General features: G+C 41.5%; 1 protein-coding gene across 4 annotated transcripts in view; it reads left to right on the forward strand.

Annotated features, from left to right (window-relative positions):
* MOB3B (MOB kinase activator 3B) overlaps positions 1 to 12,740 on the forward strand; it is a 239,842-nt gene that overhangs the window by 20,876 nt on the left and 206,226 nt on the right. The window contains exon 2 of one of the 4 annotated variants that reach the window (XM_057548768.1): positions 4,447 to 4,503. The exons of the other annotated variants lie outside the window; for them this stretch is intronic. The gene's annotated coding sequence lies outside the window, so the exon portion shown is untranslated. The remainder of the gene's footprint in view (positions 1 to 4,446; positions 4,504 to 12,740) is intronic. 4 annotated transcript variants of the gene reach the window in all.

Consider the following 12,740-nt stretch of genomic DNA (forward strand, 5'->3'; position numbering starts at 1 on the left):
TTTAACCCATGGTATGACAAACTTATTTGACCACGTACTTAAAAAAAAAATCACACTTATTAATATCCTGAGCAGCCAGTGTTTAGGGGAATGTACTTTGTGATCTAAATGGGGCCTAAAAAGAAGATAATACTAGAAAATAAGTAAATCTAATGCCCAAATTCCAGTGGAACATCGTATCTGTGGAGGATTATAAGATTACTCTTTTATTAGGCAACATAGGCAGTGACAATGATCGCATCGTAACCCCAGTGGTTTCTTTGGTTTTAAACAGAAGAGGAGTATGAAAAACTCATATCTTTTATATTGTAAAATGTCTTTTGCCCCTCTTTTTTTGTTTTCTTCTCCCTTTTCTTTTTCTATTACTACATAAACTTCTTGCTGTCATCAAGTAAGTCACTTGAAATTGTCATGTTTATTCTTTTCAGAAGATGTGTTAAAATCCCATTGAAGGGAGGATAAAGGTATTAATAAAGTACATATTGTCACTAAAAGGTGTTTCATAAATTTATTGGGCTGATAATTTTATTTGATGTTTCTTTAAATTGGGGGAACTTGAAATGTATCCTCCCTTCCTTCCTGTCTGCCTGTCTGTAGCAAATATATATTGATATAAAGGCTTGGCATTAGAACTACAAAACTCAATATCTCTTAGTGTGCGTGTATATGTATTTTTAATTGGATGAATAAATGTATCTTTTATGTGAATAATGAACATTAAGAAAACTAAAGGGCTTCCCTGGTGGCGCAGTGGTTGGGAATCCGCCTGCCAATGCAGGGGACACAGGTTCGAGACCTGGTCCAGGAAGATCCCACATGTCGCAGAGCAACTAAGCCCGTGCGCCACAACTACTGAGCCTGCGCTCTAGAGCCTGCGAGCCACAACTACTGAGCCCACGTGCCACAACTACTGAAGCCTGCACACCTAGAGCCTATGCTCTGCAACAAGAGAAGCCACCGCAATGAGAAGCCCGTGCACCACAATGAAGAGTAGCCCCCACTCACTGCAACCAGAGAAAAGACCGCGCAGAGCAACCAAGACCCAACACAGCCAAAAATAAAATAAATAAAAATTAAAAAAGAAAAAAAGAAAACTAAAGACATTTGTATTAGTCACTCGAAAGTTTTGATTGTGTAGACTTAGATTTTTTTAAAAAAATTTTTTAACTTTATTTTTTTATACAGCAGGTTCTTATTAGTTATCCATTTTATACATATTAGTGTATATATGTCAATCCCAGTCTCCCGATTCATCCCACCACCACCACCGCCCCTGCCACTTTCCCCCCATTGGTGTCCATATGTTTGTTCTGTGTAGATTTAGATTGTGTGACATGGTATACTGGAGAGGTGCAGATAAGTACCATATGTACCACCATTCTTGTCATGATGCCATGGCAGACATCACTAACAGATCACAGCACTCATTCTTGCTAAGTCCAGACCTGACTTTCTTCATGTAACGGAGAGGCAGGCACTTCAGAGCAACTGGGACTGGAGCTGTTTGCTTTCCTTGGAGTGGTGGATGGGTTAGAGTTTTAGGAGACCTTGGTTCTGTTCTAATGAGTTGTTTGACCTTGAGAAACAGTCTTGGTGGGCCCCATTTTCAATTTCCTCATATATTTAGACCAGGTGGTTTACTATATAGGTTTTTTAAAGTTTTTTTTATATACATATATTTATTTTATTTATTTATTTATTTATTTATTTATTTATTTATTTATGGCTGTGTTGGGTCTTTGTTGCTGCGCATTGGCTTTCTCTAGTTGTGGTAAGCAGGGGCTACTCTTCGTTGCGGTGCGCGGGCTTCTCATTGTGGCAGCTTCTCTTGTTGCGGAGCATGGGCTCTAGGCGTGTGGGCTTCAGTAGTTGCAGCACGCCAGCTCAGTAGTTGTGGCTTGTGGACTCTAGTGCACAGGCTCAATAGTTGTGGCGCATGGGCTTAGTTGCTCCGCGGCATGTGGGATCTTCCCAGACCAGGGCTCAAACCTGTGTCCCCTGCATTGGCAGGCAGATTCTCAACCACTGTGCCATACTGTATGGTTTTAAGATTTATATTAGCATTATTCCTCTGCCTACAAAGAACTATCCTGCTGGCAAATTCAATTTAAACTCAGCACAGTTTTCTGCCTGCTCATCTGAGACTCCATTTGATATCTTCTATGCATTTGTTAGGAGTATCTAATGCCTTATCTCTCTATTGTTTTCTGTATGTGTCAATAGTTTAATATATGTTTATTATTTATTTATTTTTAGAAAAATGGCCTTCAAGATGAAATAATAAAAGTTTTGATTTCCTGCACTTAGTGATGCAGGCCCCCTCTATGAATTCACTTTTCTAGACGTGTCTAGGCCATATTCCCAGGGAACGTACCCCTTTAGTCTCCCCCGCAGTCCTGCTAAGGCTTCTTGGTCAATCCCTATGCTTGGATTCCTTAGCTTAATAGATGAAAAGGCTCAGTTTCTTTACCTATAAAAGAGGAACCATAACTTCTACTCCTAGATGCGATAATAAAAATGTAAAGTGCTTGGCATTTCAGTGTCTGAAATACGGAGAACACTCAGTAAATAATATCAGTAAATACAGACACCCAGTAGATAGTTTGGTGTGTTTGTTTGTCTACAGAGTAGCAGTATTACATCATAGGACGGTGGTCAAGATGCAGTAGGATGACCCGGCACAGTGCGTACCATGCTGTAGGCGTGCGGTAAATGTCTCCTGTTATTATTATGGAAAATGTGATAGATGAGAGAAGGCATCTCAGGCACATGAGCCTGGTCTGGGCTTGGCGAGTTACTCAGTCCTCTTGGACAGAAGATTTATTCAAGTGAGTAATGGTTGAAAGGTAGATGCTGGTTGTAAAATGTGTGACTTTTAAAGGAAGAGTCTCTTAATTAGAGCTATTAAAGGAAGATTCCAGGATTCTGGGAGAAAATCAAATGGGTGATGGCCAAGTTTCCTTCTGACTCTCCTTCTGTGGTTCCCCCAAAAGTTCCAGTGATTCCTGAGACAGACCGCAGTGACTCAAACAGCCCAGGCAGTAGAGCTCCAGAACTACAGCCTGAAGCACACCAATAACAAGGCAATGACTACCCTTTTGTCGGCTTTGATGATAACAACCCATTTGCCAAAAGGAGAAAACATTGTAGTTTTCATGTGGCAATCTGCCCAAATCTTTGATTTGACAGGTAACAGAGGGAAGCAAAGCTCATGAGTGTATTTGGTGACACGTTATTTCCTGGTCATTTTTCTTCCCTTCAGTTTTGAGAGCCAAGTCAAGGAGAGGGAAAAGAGAGGAAGGGAAAAAAAAACACAACAGCTCAGCTCTCCAGGAAATGAGTCTTCAGGCAGAACTGAGACACCTGAAGAATGTGTCCCTTCACAAACTTTGTACATGCAAGTCAGTAGACAGGTTCTAGGTTTGCCAACAGGCACCTGAGGACTGGTGCAAGGGAAGAGCCTCTCCCTCGCAGCTGGAGGGCTTCAGCGTTAGGTTCCTAAGAGAAGCTGGAGGGATGTGCAGACTCCCTGCAGAGCTGTTTCCCTGGCATTGACCTGGGCCGGAGGACAATCTAGTGCGTCATTCCCAAAGTGTTCGTGCAATGCTATGTGAAAACCAAATTGATAAAACTCATGGTTAAGCAAGTTAAAATTGTTTTTTTACTGCCGGGCTTCTCAAGACCTTTGATTATGCCAGTGTGAATTGTGAGCATCTACGGAGGGAGAATATAAATGTAGTACTTCCCAAACTCCCTGGAAAGTGGTACCTTTTACTGAACTCTAGGTATGGACAACGACATGCCTGAGTCTCAGAAACATTGTGCCCAATCAAAGCAGTGAGACACGAAGAAATACATACTACATGAATCCATTTATATGAAGTTCTGGAACAGGCAAAAGCAGTCTGTATTTATAGAAAGCAGATCGGTGGTTGTCTGGGGCTTGGCATGGGATTAACAAAGGAATTTTTTTGGGTGGTGGAAATGTTCTATACCTTTTTTGTTGTTCTTCTTCTACAACTTGCTTTTTTATTCAACATTGTGCTTTCTAACCCCTTTCCATATTGATATGAGTGGATCTAGATCTTTATTTTAACTCTGGTTTAGAATTCCATTGTATGAGATATACTGTAGTTTATTTATCCATTTCTCTATCCTTGAACATTTTTGTTGTTTCTAATTTTTTTTAATACCAATAATACTCCAGTATTCATCTATGCACCTAGAAGTAGAATTGCCCATTCATATAATTCACCTTTTTTGTGTTTTTTAAAATTTTTATTTTTTTATACTTATTTGAGGGAGTTATTTAAATTTCTTAAGACAGTCTGGGTTTTTTTTTTATTAATTGATATTGGAGTATAGTTGCTTTACAATGTTGTGTTAGTTTCTGCTGTACAGTAAAGTGAATCAGCTATACATATACATATATCCCCTCTTTTTTAGATTCCCTTCCCATCTACGTCACCACAGAGCACTCAGTAGAGTTCCCCGTGCTATACAGTAAGTTCTCATTAGTTATCTATTTTATATGTAATAGTGTATATATGTCAGTTCCAATCTCCCAGTCCATCCTACCCACCCCCCTTCTCCCCTTGGTAACCGTAAGTTTGTTTTCTACATCTGTGACTATTTCTGCTTTGCAAATAAGTTCATCTGTACCATTTTTCTAGATTCCACATATAAGTGATATTATACGATATTTGTCTTTCTCTTTCTGACTTACTTCACTCTGTATGACAGTCTCTAGGTCCATCCATGTTGCTGCAAATGGCATTATTTCATTCCTTTTTACAGCTAAGTAATATTCCACTGTATATATGTACCACATCTTCTTTATCCATTCCTCTGTCGATGGACATTTAGGTTGCTTCCATTTCCTGGCTATTGTAAATAGTGCTGCAGTGAACGTCAGGGTGCATGCATCCTTTCGAATTATGGTTTTCTCTGGATATATGCCCAGGAGTGGGATTGCTGGATCATATAGTAGCTCTGTTTTTAGTTTTTTAAGGAACCTCCGTACTGTTCTCCATAGTGGCTCCACCAGTTTACATTCCCACAAACAGTATAGGAGGGTTCCCTTTTCTCCACACCTTCTCTAGCATTTATTATTTGTAGATTTTTTTGATAATGGACATTCTGACCAGTGTGAGGTGATACCTCATTGTAGTTTTGATTTGTATTGCTCTAATAATTAGTGATGTTGAGCATCTTTTCATGTATTTTTTGGCCATCTGTATGTCTTCTTTGGAAAAATGTCTATTTAGATCTTCTGCCCATTTTTTGATTGGGTTGTTTGTTTTTTTGATATTGGGCTGCATGAGCTGTTTGTATATTTTGGAGATTAGCCCTTGTTGGTTGCTTCTTTTGCAAATATTTTCTCCCATTCTGAGGGTTGTCTTTTTGTTTTGTTTATGGTTTTCTTTGCTGTACAAAAGTTTAATTAGGTCCCATTTGTTTATTTTTGTTTTTATTTTCATTACTCTAGGTGGTGGATCAAAAAAGATCTTGCTGTGATTTATATCAAAGAGTGTTCTGCCTATGTTTTCCTCAGAGAGTTTTATAGTGTCCAGCTTTACATTTAGGTCTTTAATCCATTTTGAGTTTATTTTTGTGTATGGTGTTAGGGAGTGTTCTAATTTCATTCTTTTACATGAAGCTGTCCAGTTTTACCAGCACCACTTATTGAAGAGATTGTCTTTTCTCCATTGTATATTCTTGCCTCCTTTGTCATAGATTAGGTGGCCATAAGTGCGTGGGTTTATCTCTGGGCTTTCTATCCTGTTCCATTGATCTATATTTCTGTTTTTGTGCCAGTACCATACTGTTTGGATTACTGTAGCTTTGTAGTATAGTCTGAAGTCAGGGAGCCCTGATTCTTCCAGCTCTATTCTTCTTTCTCAAGATTGCTTTGGCTATTTGGGGTCTTTTGTGTTTCCATACAAATTATAAAATGAAATGTTCTATATCTTGATGTGGAATGACTACATGGTATCTATAATTGTCCAAATACCCTTAATTATGCATTCTGAATGAGTATATTTTAAATAAATTATACCTCAGGAAAAAAAAAGGGGAAACTTTTAATGTAGAAGGTATCTAGGGACTAGTGGCTTGAGCAGGTCTTTGAGCAAAGCTGATTCAGGACCAAAATACCAGGCTAAATCATTTCTTTGTTCTTGCCCTCTCCCAGGGGGTCCAGCTCCAGACACAGATGTTTGCAGGCAGCTTTGCCTTTCCAGGAGCCAAATGGGGGTCACTGTTCATGAGAGCACCCATCATTTGGAAAAGCCTGATGGGGTGTGGTAGGCCAAATAATGGCCCCCTAAGGTCTTTCACATTCTAATCCCTAGAACTGGTGAATATGTTACCTTACATGTCAGAAGGGACTTTGCACGTGTGGTTAAGTTAAAGATATTGAGAAAGACCATTATCCTGGATTTATCAGGATGGGCCCAAGGTAGTTACAGGGGGCTTTATAAGAGGGATGCAGGTGGGTGAGAGTCTGAGGAGATTCAAGGACAGAATCAGAGGTCAGGGTGATGTGGAGCAATGAGTCAGGGAATGTGGGCAGTCTCTAGAAACTGGAAAAGACAAGGAAATGGATTTTCCCCTGGGGCCTCTGGAAGGAACACAGCCTTGCCACCCATTTTAGATTTCTGACCTCCAAATTATAATATAATAAATTTGTGTTGTCTTAAGCAACTAGGTTTGTGGAGATTTGTTATAGCAACAATAGGAAACTAATACTTGGGATTTGATATTGGTCCCACCCTTCCTGTGCTTGAAGGTAGATGGATTAACATACTGCATTACCCTTCTCAGACCTTCAGGACACTAACACTCAAGGGAGAGGCCTGTAAGTAACCACCATCTGGCCAGGGGGCCCTGCTTTCTTGCTGTCCTTCCTCCACCTACCCAACCCCCTGGGGCCAAACATCACTCCAGCTCTTGCTTGTCCTGCTTAGATGTCCAGTGACCAATCACCGACAAGCTTTGGATGAAGTGATGTGATTGCTCACTGGTCATGATGTGCACCTGTTATTTACATTGTGATTTGTGGATGGAAAAGCAAGCAGCCCTCTCTGTCCTTAATGCAATTACTGCTATAAGATACTGTGGTAACTGAAATCTGAACTGGGGTATTGTGGGACTGGTATTATTTAACCAAACCATAGTCATTGAAATGCATGCATATCAGAACTGTGCAAAAATGAGGACTGCATTTGTTGCTATTATGGCACAAATTCTGCAGTGTAGCTGTTACAGCTGGACTGGCGGGCAGCCTGGCCGTGCCTTCATTCATCCACTGAATGTGGCTGATACAGGGTTAGGGCTATCAGTAAACAATGTATGCATTTAAATTGCAGGAGAGGCTAGTGAGGTACTTTTCGTACCTCATTTCTGATGACCACAGGTCAGTTCTCCAGTAAACAGATTCTGAGACCTGCGATTCGCATGTAGGGGATTTATGGGGAGCTGCTTATGACAACAACGCCTGGCAGAGAAGTGAGAACAGCAGATCTGGGCAGAGGGAGAGGTTGACTGCGAGGCACGGGGGCTCTGGAACTGGGATGCACTCAGGCAGGGGGCCAGGCCTCATGTCCCTCCATCAGCTAGGCACTGGATGTGCTCTGCTCAGACCCTAGCCAGCAACTCCCTCCAGCGAGGTGGCTCTAAGTACCTGTAATTCCTGAAGAGGCTGAGAGCTGGCAGCCTCCAGCACTCCCTGCAACTGTGGGAATAAATGCTCCCGCCCTAAAGGCATCTGGGCAGCACATTATAGGGTCCACTAAATGATTAGCCTATGATTCTGATGCCACCAGACAGCCAAACTCTGGAGGGGTCTGATCACTATTTTTAGCAATGCTCAAGTCGGAATCTGGGGCAAAGTAATCAGGAAGAAGGGACCGAAGCACGGGAGAGCTCTCAGGCTGCTGAGCCAGGACCCTCCTTTTCCCAGAGTGAAGGACAGCAGCCTGCTGGGCCCAGTTTGCCTCTGCTTGCATTTTCGTTTATGGTAACTTGCCAATTTGAGAGAAGTTGAAGTCTTGTTCTAGTCTTGTTTTGGCCTTTTAGGGCACTTGGACTCTGAATTGGAGCAGATGGAGAAAAATGACAAAAACATGAAATAAAAAGTTGCTAGGTCTGACATTTTGTGGTCAGTTTTCCCTCTAGTAAAATGTAGGTACCTTGTAAAGAAAAGTGAAATTCGTTCAACTCCCTGCTCCTCCCCCGCCCTCCTTTTTCCTTTTGATTCTTAGGCCGCACACATACATCAGGTTTTCTCTCCAGTTTAGTCACCCCTAGCTCTTTAGTCATAAACCATTAGATGCCTGGAGTCTGGCTCCCACTTTCCTGAATTGGGAAACAGTGGGGTCAGCACCTCTCATTCTCTGAAATAACTGATCAGCTCACACTTAGGGGCTTTGAGACGCCCCACCCCCTCCGGAAAAAAAAAAAAAAGGGTCGGCAGATCTCTGAGGGAGGTTGCTAAGAAATCAGCAGAGAGATGAACAGGATAATAGAGGACTTTGTCACAAAGGGCTGTCAGCATGTTTTATAGTTGCTGATCTCAATGCTTAGGCTTAAATACTAGATTAAAAAAAGAAAAAGAGGCTTCCCTGGTGGTGCAGTGGTTAAGAATCTGCCTGCCAATGCAGGGGACACGGGTTCGATTCCTGGTCCGGGAAGATCCCATGTGCCACGGAACAACCAAGTCCGTGAGCCACAACTACGGGCTCGCCTAGAGCCCGTGCTCCGCAACAAGAGAAGCCACCACAATGAGAAGCCTGAGCACCGTGGCAAAGAGCAGCCCCCGCTCGCCTCAACTAGAGAAAAGCCTAAGTGCAGCAACAAAGACCCAGTGCAGCCAAAAATAAAATAAATAAAATAAGTTTAAAAAAAACCAACACCATTCACTTTTTAAAAAAGAGAGAGAGAAAAAAAAAAGATCTGTGCTTACTTCCTTGTGATGTTCTCCTTAAAAGACTGAAGATGTTCCTGGCTGTAATAAGGATTTAGTTTTTTCATCCTGGTGGACTGAGGGTTTGGAGGCCACCTGACAAAGGCTTTTCATCCAGAGAACCAAGTCTGACCCATCAGGAGCAGTGGCCTGGAGATGCAGAGTTAGGGAAGATTCTGAAAGAGCCTGTCTGATTGGCTGATGGCTGCTCTGGCTGTGCACCGAGGGAGGTGTGTGTTTGGCCATCTTTGGACTAGAGTTTCCACCAACAGCCCTCAGTTGGCTGAAGGGTGGTTTTTGTTTGTTTGTTTGTTTTTAAAATATATTCAATATTTACCTTTAATCCAGTGGGATGTACTGAGTTATTCAGAGGTGAAATGCTGAATGTAGCATGGTAAGTTAAAGAGGTAATTGTTTGTCTAGACCCTATACTTCAGGAGGAAAATGAAGGACAGTTAAATCTCCAAACAAGCATATTCTTGAATGGGGAAGGGATGGTGGAATTAGAATGTGTAAATATTCTTTGATTTTGATATTGTATAGGAGACACAGACCAGTAACTCCACCAAGGTAGGTCTAGGTCCTATATGGCTAGACCTGCTGATATAAAGGTTGTTTTGGGTTTGAAGTGGAGAATTCTCTCATTACCTCATTTGACCTGATGGCAGGCAGTGAAGTATGAAAGAAGAGCTTACAACAAAATGCTTAGCAAATGATTGGAAACCAGAGATCTACCGACTTGGTAGGGGAGGGATGGTGTGTGTTTGGAAGAAATGAGAGCTGAACTGGTGGCAGAAGAGTAGAAGACAAACAGGGTTAGATTCCAGTCTTTGTCCTTTTGGTTGAGGGTGTGCATTTCCTGAAAGAGCCTTGGGGGCTAAAGGTAAAACTTGAACTGCAATTTTACAATTTCCTTTTGTCTAGCAGCATCTCTTTTTGTAAAGCAAAAAATGAAAGGTTGCCCTAAAACAATCAATTCTCTGACACTTTCCCTTGCTGGAAGTACATTACTTTGCTCAATGTGGAGTCCTCATCTCATAAATAGTGCCTTTTCTTTATAAAAATAAATTTTTTTTAATTTATTTTTGGCTGCATTGGGTCTTTGTTGCTACATGCGGGCTTTCTCTAGTTGCGGCGAGCGGGGGCTACTCTTTGTTGCAGTGCATGGGCTTCTCATTGTGGTGGCTTTCTTGTTGCGGAGCAGGGGCTCTAGGCACGTGGGTTTCAGTAGTTGTGGCATGTGGGCTTAGTAGTTGTGGCTCGCGGGCTCTAGAACGCAGGCTCAGTAGCTGTGGGGCAGGGGCTTAGTTACTCCGCGGCATGTGGGATCTTCCCGGACCAGAGTTCGAACCTGTGTCCCCTGCACTGGCAGGCGGATTCTTAACTACTGTGCCACCAGGGAAGCCCCAATAGTGCCTTTTTAATAAAAAGGTCCTATGGCTGTAATTGGAGTTTTAAATGAGGACTCTTTCCATGTGTTCAGTAAGACACCTGTTTGTGCTTTCCGTTATTTGGATTGCACAATAAGGCAGCTTTGCAAAGAACTTGGCATTCCTCGCAAGATACCTTATAGGTAAAAAGTCACAGTTTTGTTCCCAGTACCGAGAATTTGAGACACAGAAAGGAAGAAACTAAAGAAGGTGAACCAGACTCAGTTAAAGGGAATTGGCAACTCAGTTCTGGATGTCTGGTTTCTGGTATACTCCCTTTAATGGTGATTTTTCAATCATTGGAAGTTCTCCACAATCCTGAGGTCAGGTCAAGTATGCCACAGCATTTCAGAACAAGATGAAGTTAAGTTAGGTGTAAATAAACAGAAATCTAACATGAGACTGTCTTAAAAGCTTGATTTTCGATGAAAAATTCATCAACATTCAGTGATAGCTGTATGTTATGAATCACTTCAACATCAAACTTAAGGGCAAAATTATAATTCTGTCCGATATAAGATGGTTCTGAAAGTTGCAAACAATATTTAGAAAAAAATGATGCCCCAATGTTGAGATCGTTCAGTATTAGAATACACGGTTTTCCTGTACTGACACCAACACACACACAAAAAGCCAATCGTTTCCTGCTTCGACTTGTCCCTCAGAAGGTGGGATAGTGGCCCAGTATGACTCATTTCCCTCACAGACCGGATGTCGCCTTTCTAATGAGAAATGGCATGAGTGGAAAGCAAATTTGTAAATAATAATGTGTCTGTCCTAGGAAACTGAGAATGTTTATTAAATTGGACAGTGTTTGAGTTACTCATCTTAATATACACTTTGGATTAGATGTGATTAATATTCCAGTATTAAAGACAGATAAAAATGTCTTAACCTGACACATTTCCTTTCCATGTGTTTTAAGTAAGGACCTGAGTTTGTCTTGCCAAGACAATTAGAATAGTACTTGGTTGACATGACGGCTTGCTTCATGAACCTAGAGGGTTAATAGGCTTGCTTTCTTACTCATCCCTTTAGAGAAGGTTCTTTTTTTTTTTTTTTTAATTTTACTTTCTTTTTTTTAAAAAATTTATTTTATTTTTGTATTTTTGTCTGCGTTGGGTCTTCTTTGCTGCGTGTGGGCTTTCTCTAGTTGTGGCAAGCGGGGGCTACTCTTGGTTACGGTGTGCAGGCTTCTCATTGCGGTGGCTTCTCTCGTTGCGGAGCACGGGCTCTAGGCGCGCGGGCTTCAGTAGTTGTGGCATGCGGGCTCAGTAGTTGTGGCTCGTGGGCTCTAGAGCGCAGACTCAGTAGTTGTGGCGCACGAGCTTAGTTGCTCCGCGGCATGTGGGATCTTCCTTGACCAGGGCTCGAACCAGTGTCCCCTGCATTGGCAGGCAGATTCTTAACCACTGCACCCCCAGGGAAGCCCTAGAGAAGGTTCTTAATTGTTGAATTGTGAGGAGACAGAACTCCAGTCTCATCCCTTGGCTTCTATGTGATTTTCCTTTTTTCCTCCGTTTTTTTTTTTTTTTTTTAAATACCCAAAAGAAATAAGTCATTAGTAGCTCTGAGGTGTAAAAATAAATTCATTTGCTCTTGTAAGTTCTCAGGTAAAATATTTAAATTGTAAAACCTTAGTGCGTTACTCCTATTTTAATAAAAGGAGGGAAACACACACCAGAGGGATTTAGGAACTTGATTAGGGTAAGTTGGTCAGGCAGTTTAGAATTTAAGTTCATGATTTTTTTTTTTTTTAATTTTCTTTTTTGGGCCGCACTGCGCAGCATGTGGGAGCTTAGTTCCTGACCAGGGATCAAACCTGTGTCCCCTGCATTGGAAGCACAGAGTCTTAACCCCTGGACCACCAGGGAAGTTCCCTCATGATTCTTTTCTAGTCTGTTCATTGGATGGTCATTTATACATATACAGAGAAATTTAGTAATATGCACTTTAAAAATCCTATGTTAAGATCTTGTTCTTTGGAATCAGAAATTGCAAACTGGCAGTCCACAGGCCTGTTTTGGTCCTCAGAGATGTTTTGTCTGTGCTTAGAAAGCATTGATTTTTCTTTTTAGTTGTCAACCTGTAAAAATACACAGATTTTCCATAAACATTTGAATTTCCAGTTACTCTTGGAAAATCAGAAGATCCAGCAATCCTAGGTCTTTATCCCCACATTAGCAACTGCTGCTGGTACTGAGTCCCTGACCCCTTTTAAGTGGCACATGTGCCCTGACACTATTTGTCCTTTATCTACCTGACGGCTAAAAGCATTTGAGTATGAGACCCTGCTCCTACAAATCACAGTTTTCTCTGTTGGCTTAGATGAGAAAATTCTGGCA

The sequence above is a fragment of the Balaenoptera acutorostrata genome, chromosome 6 (genome assembly GCF_949987535.1).
Source record: "Balaenoptera acutorostrata chromosome 6, mBalAcu1.1, whole genome shotgun sequence".
Taxonomy (NCBI): Eukaryota; Metazoa; Chordata; class Mammalia; order Artiodactyla; family Balaenopteridae; genus Balaenoptera; species Balaenoptera acutorostrata.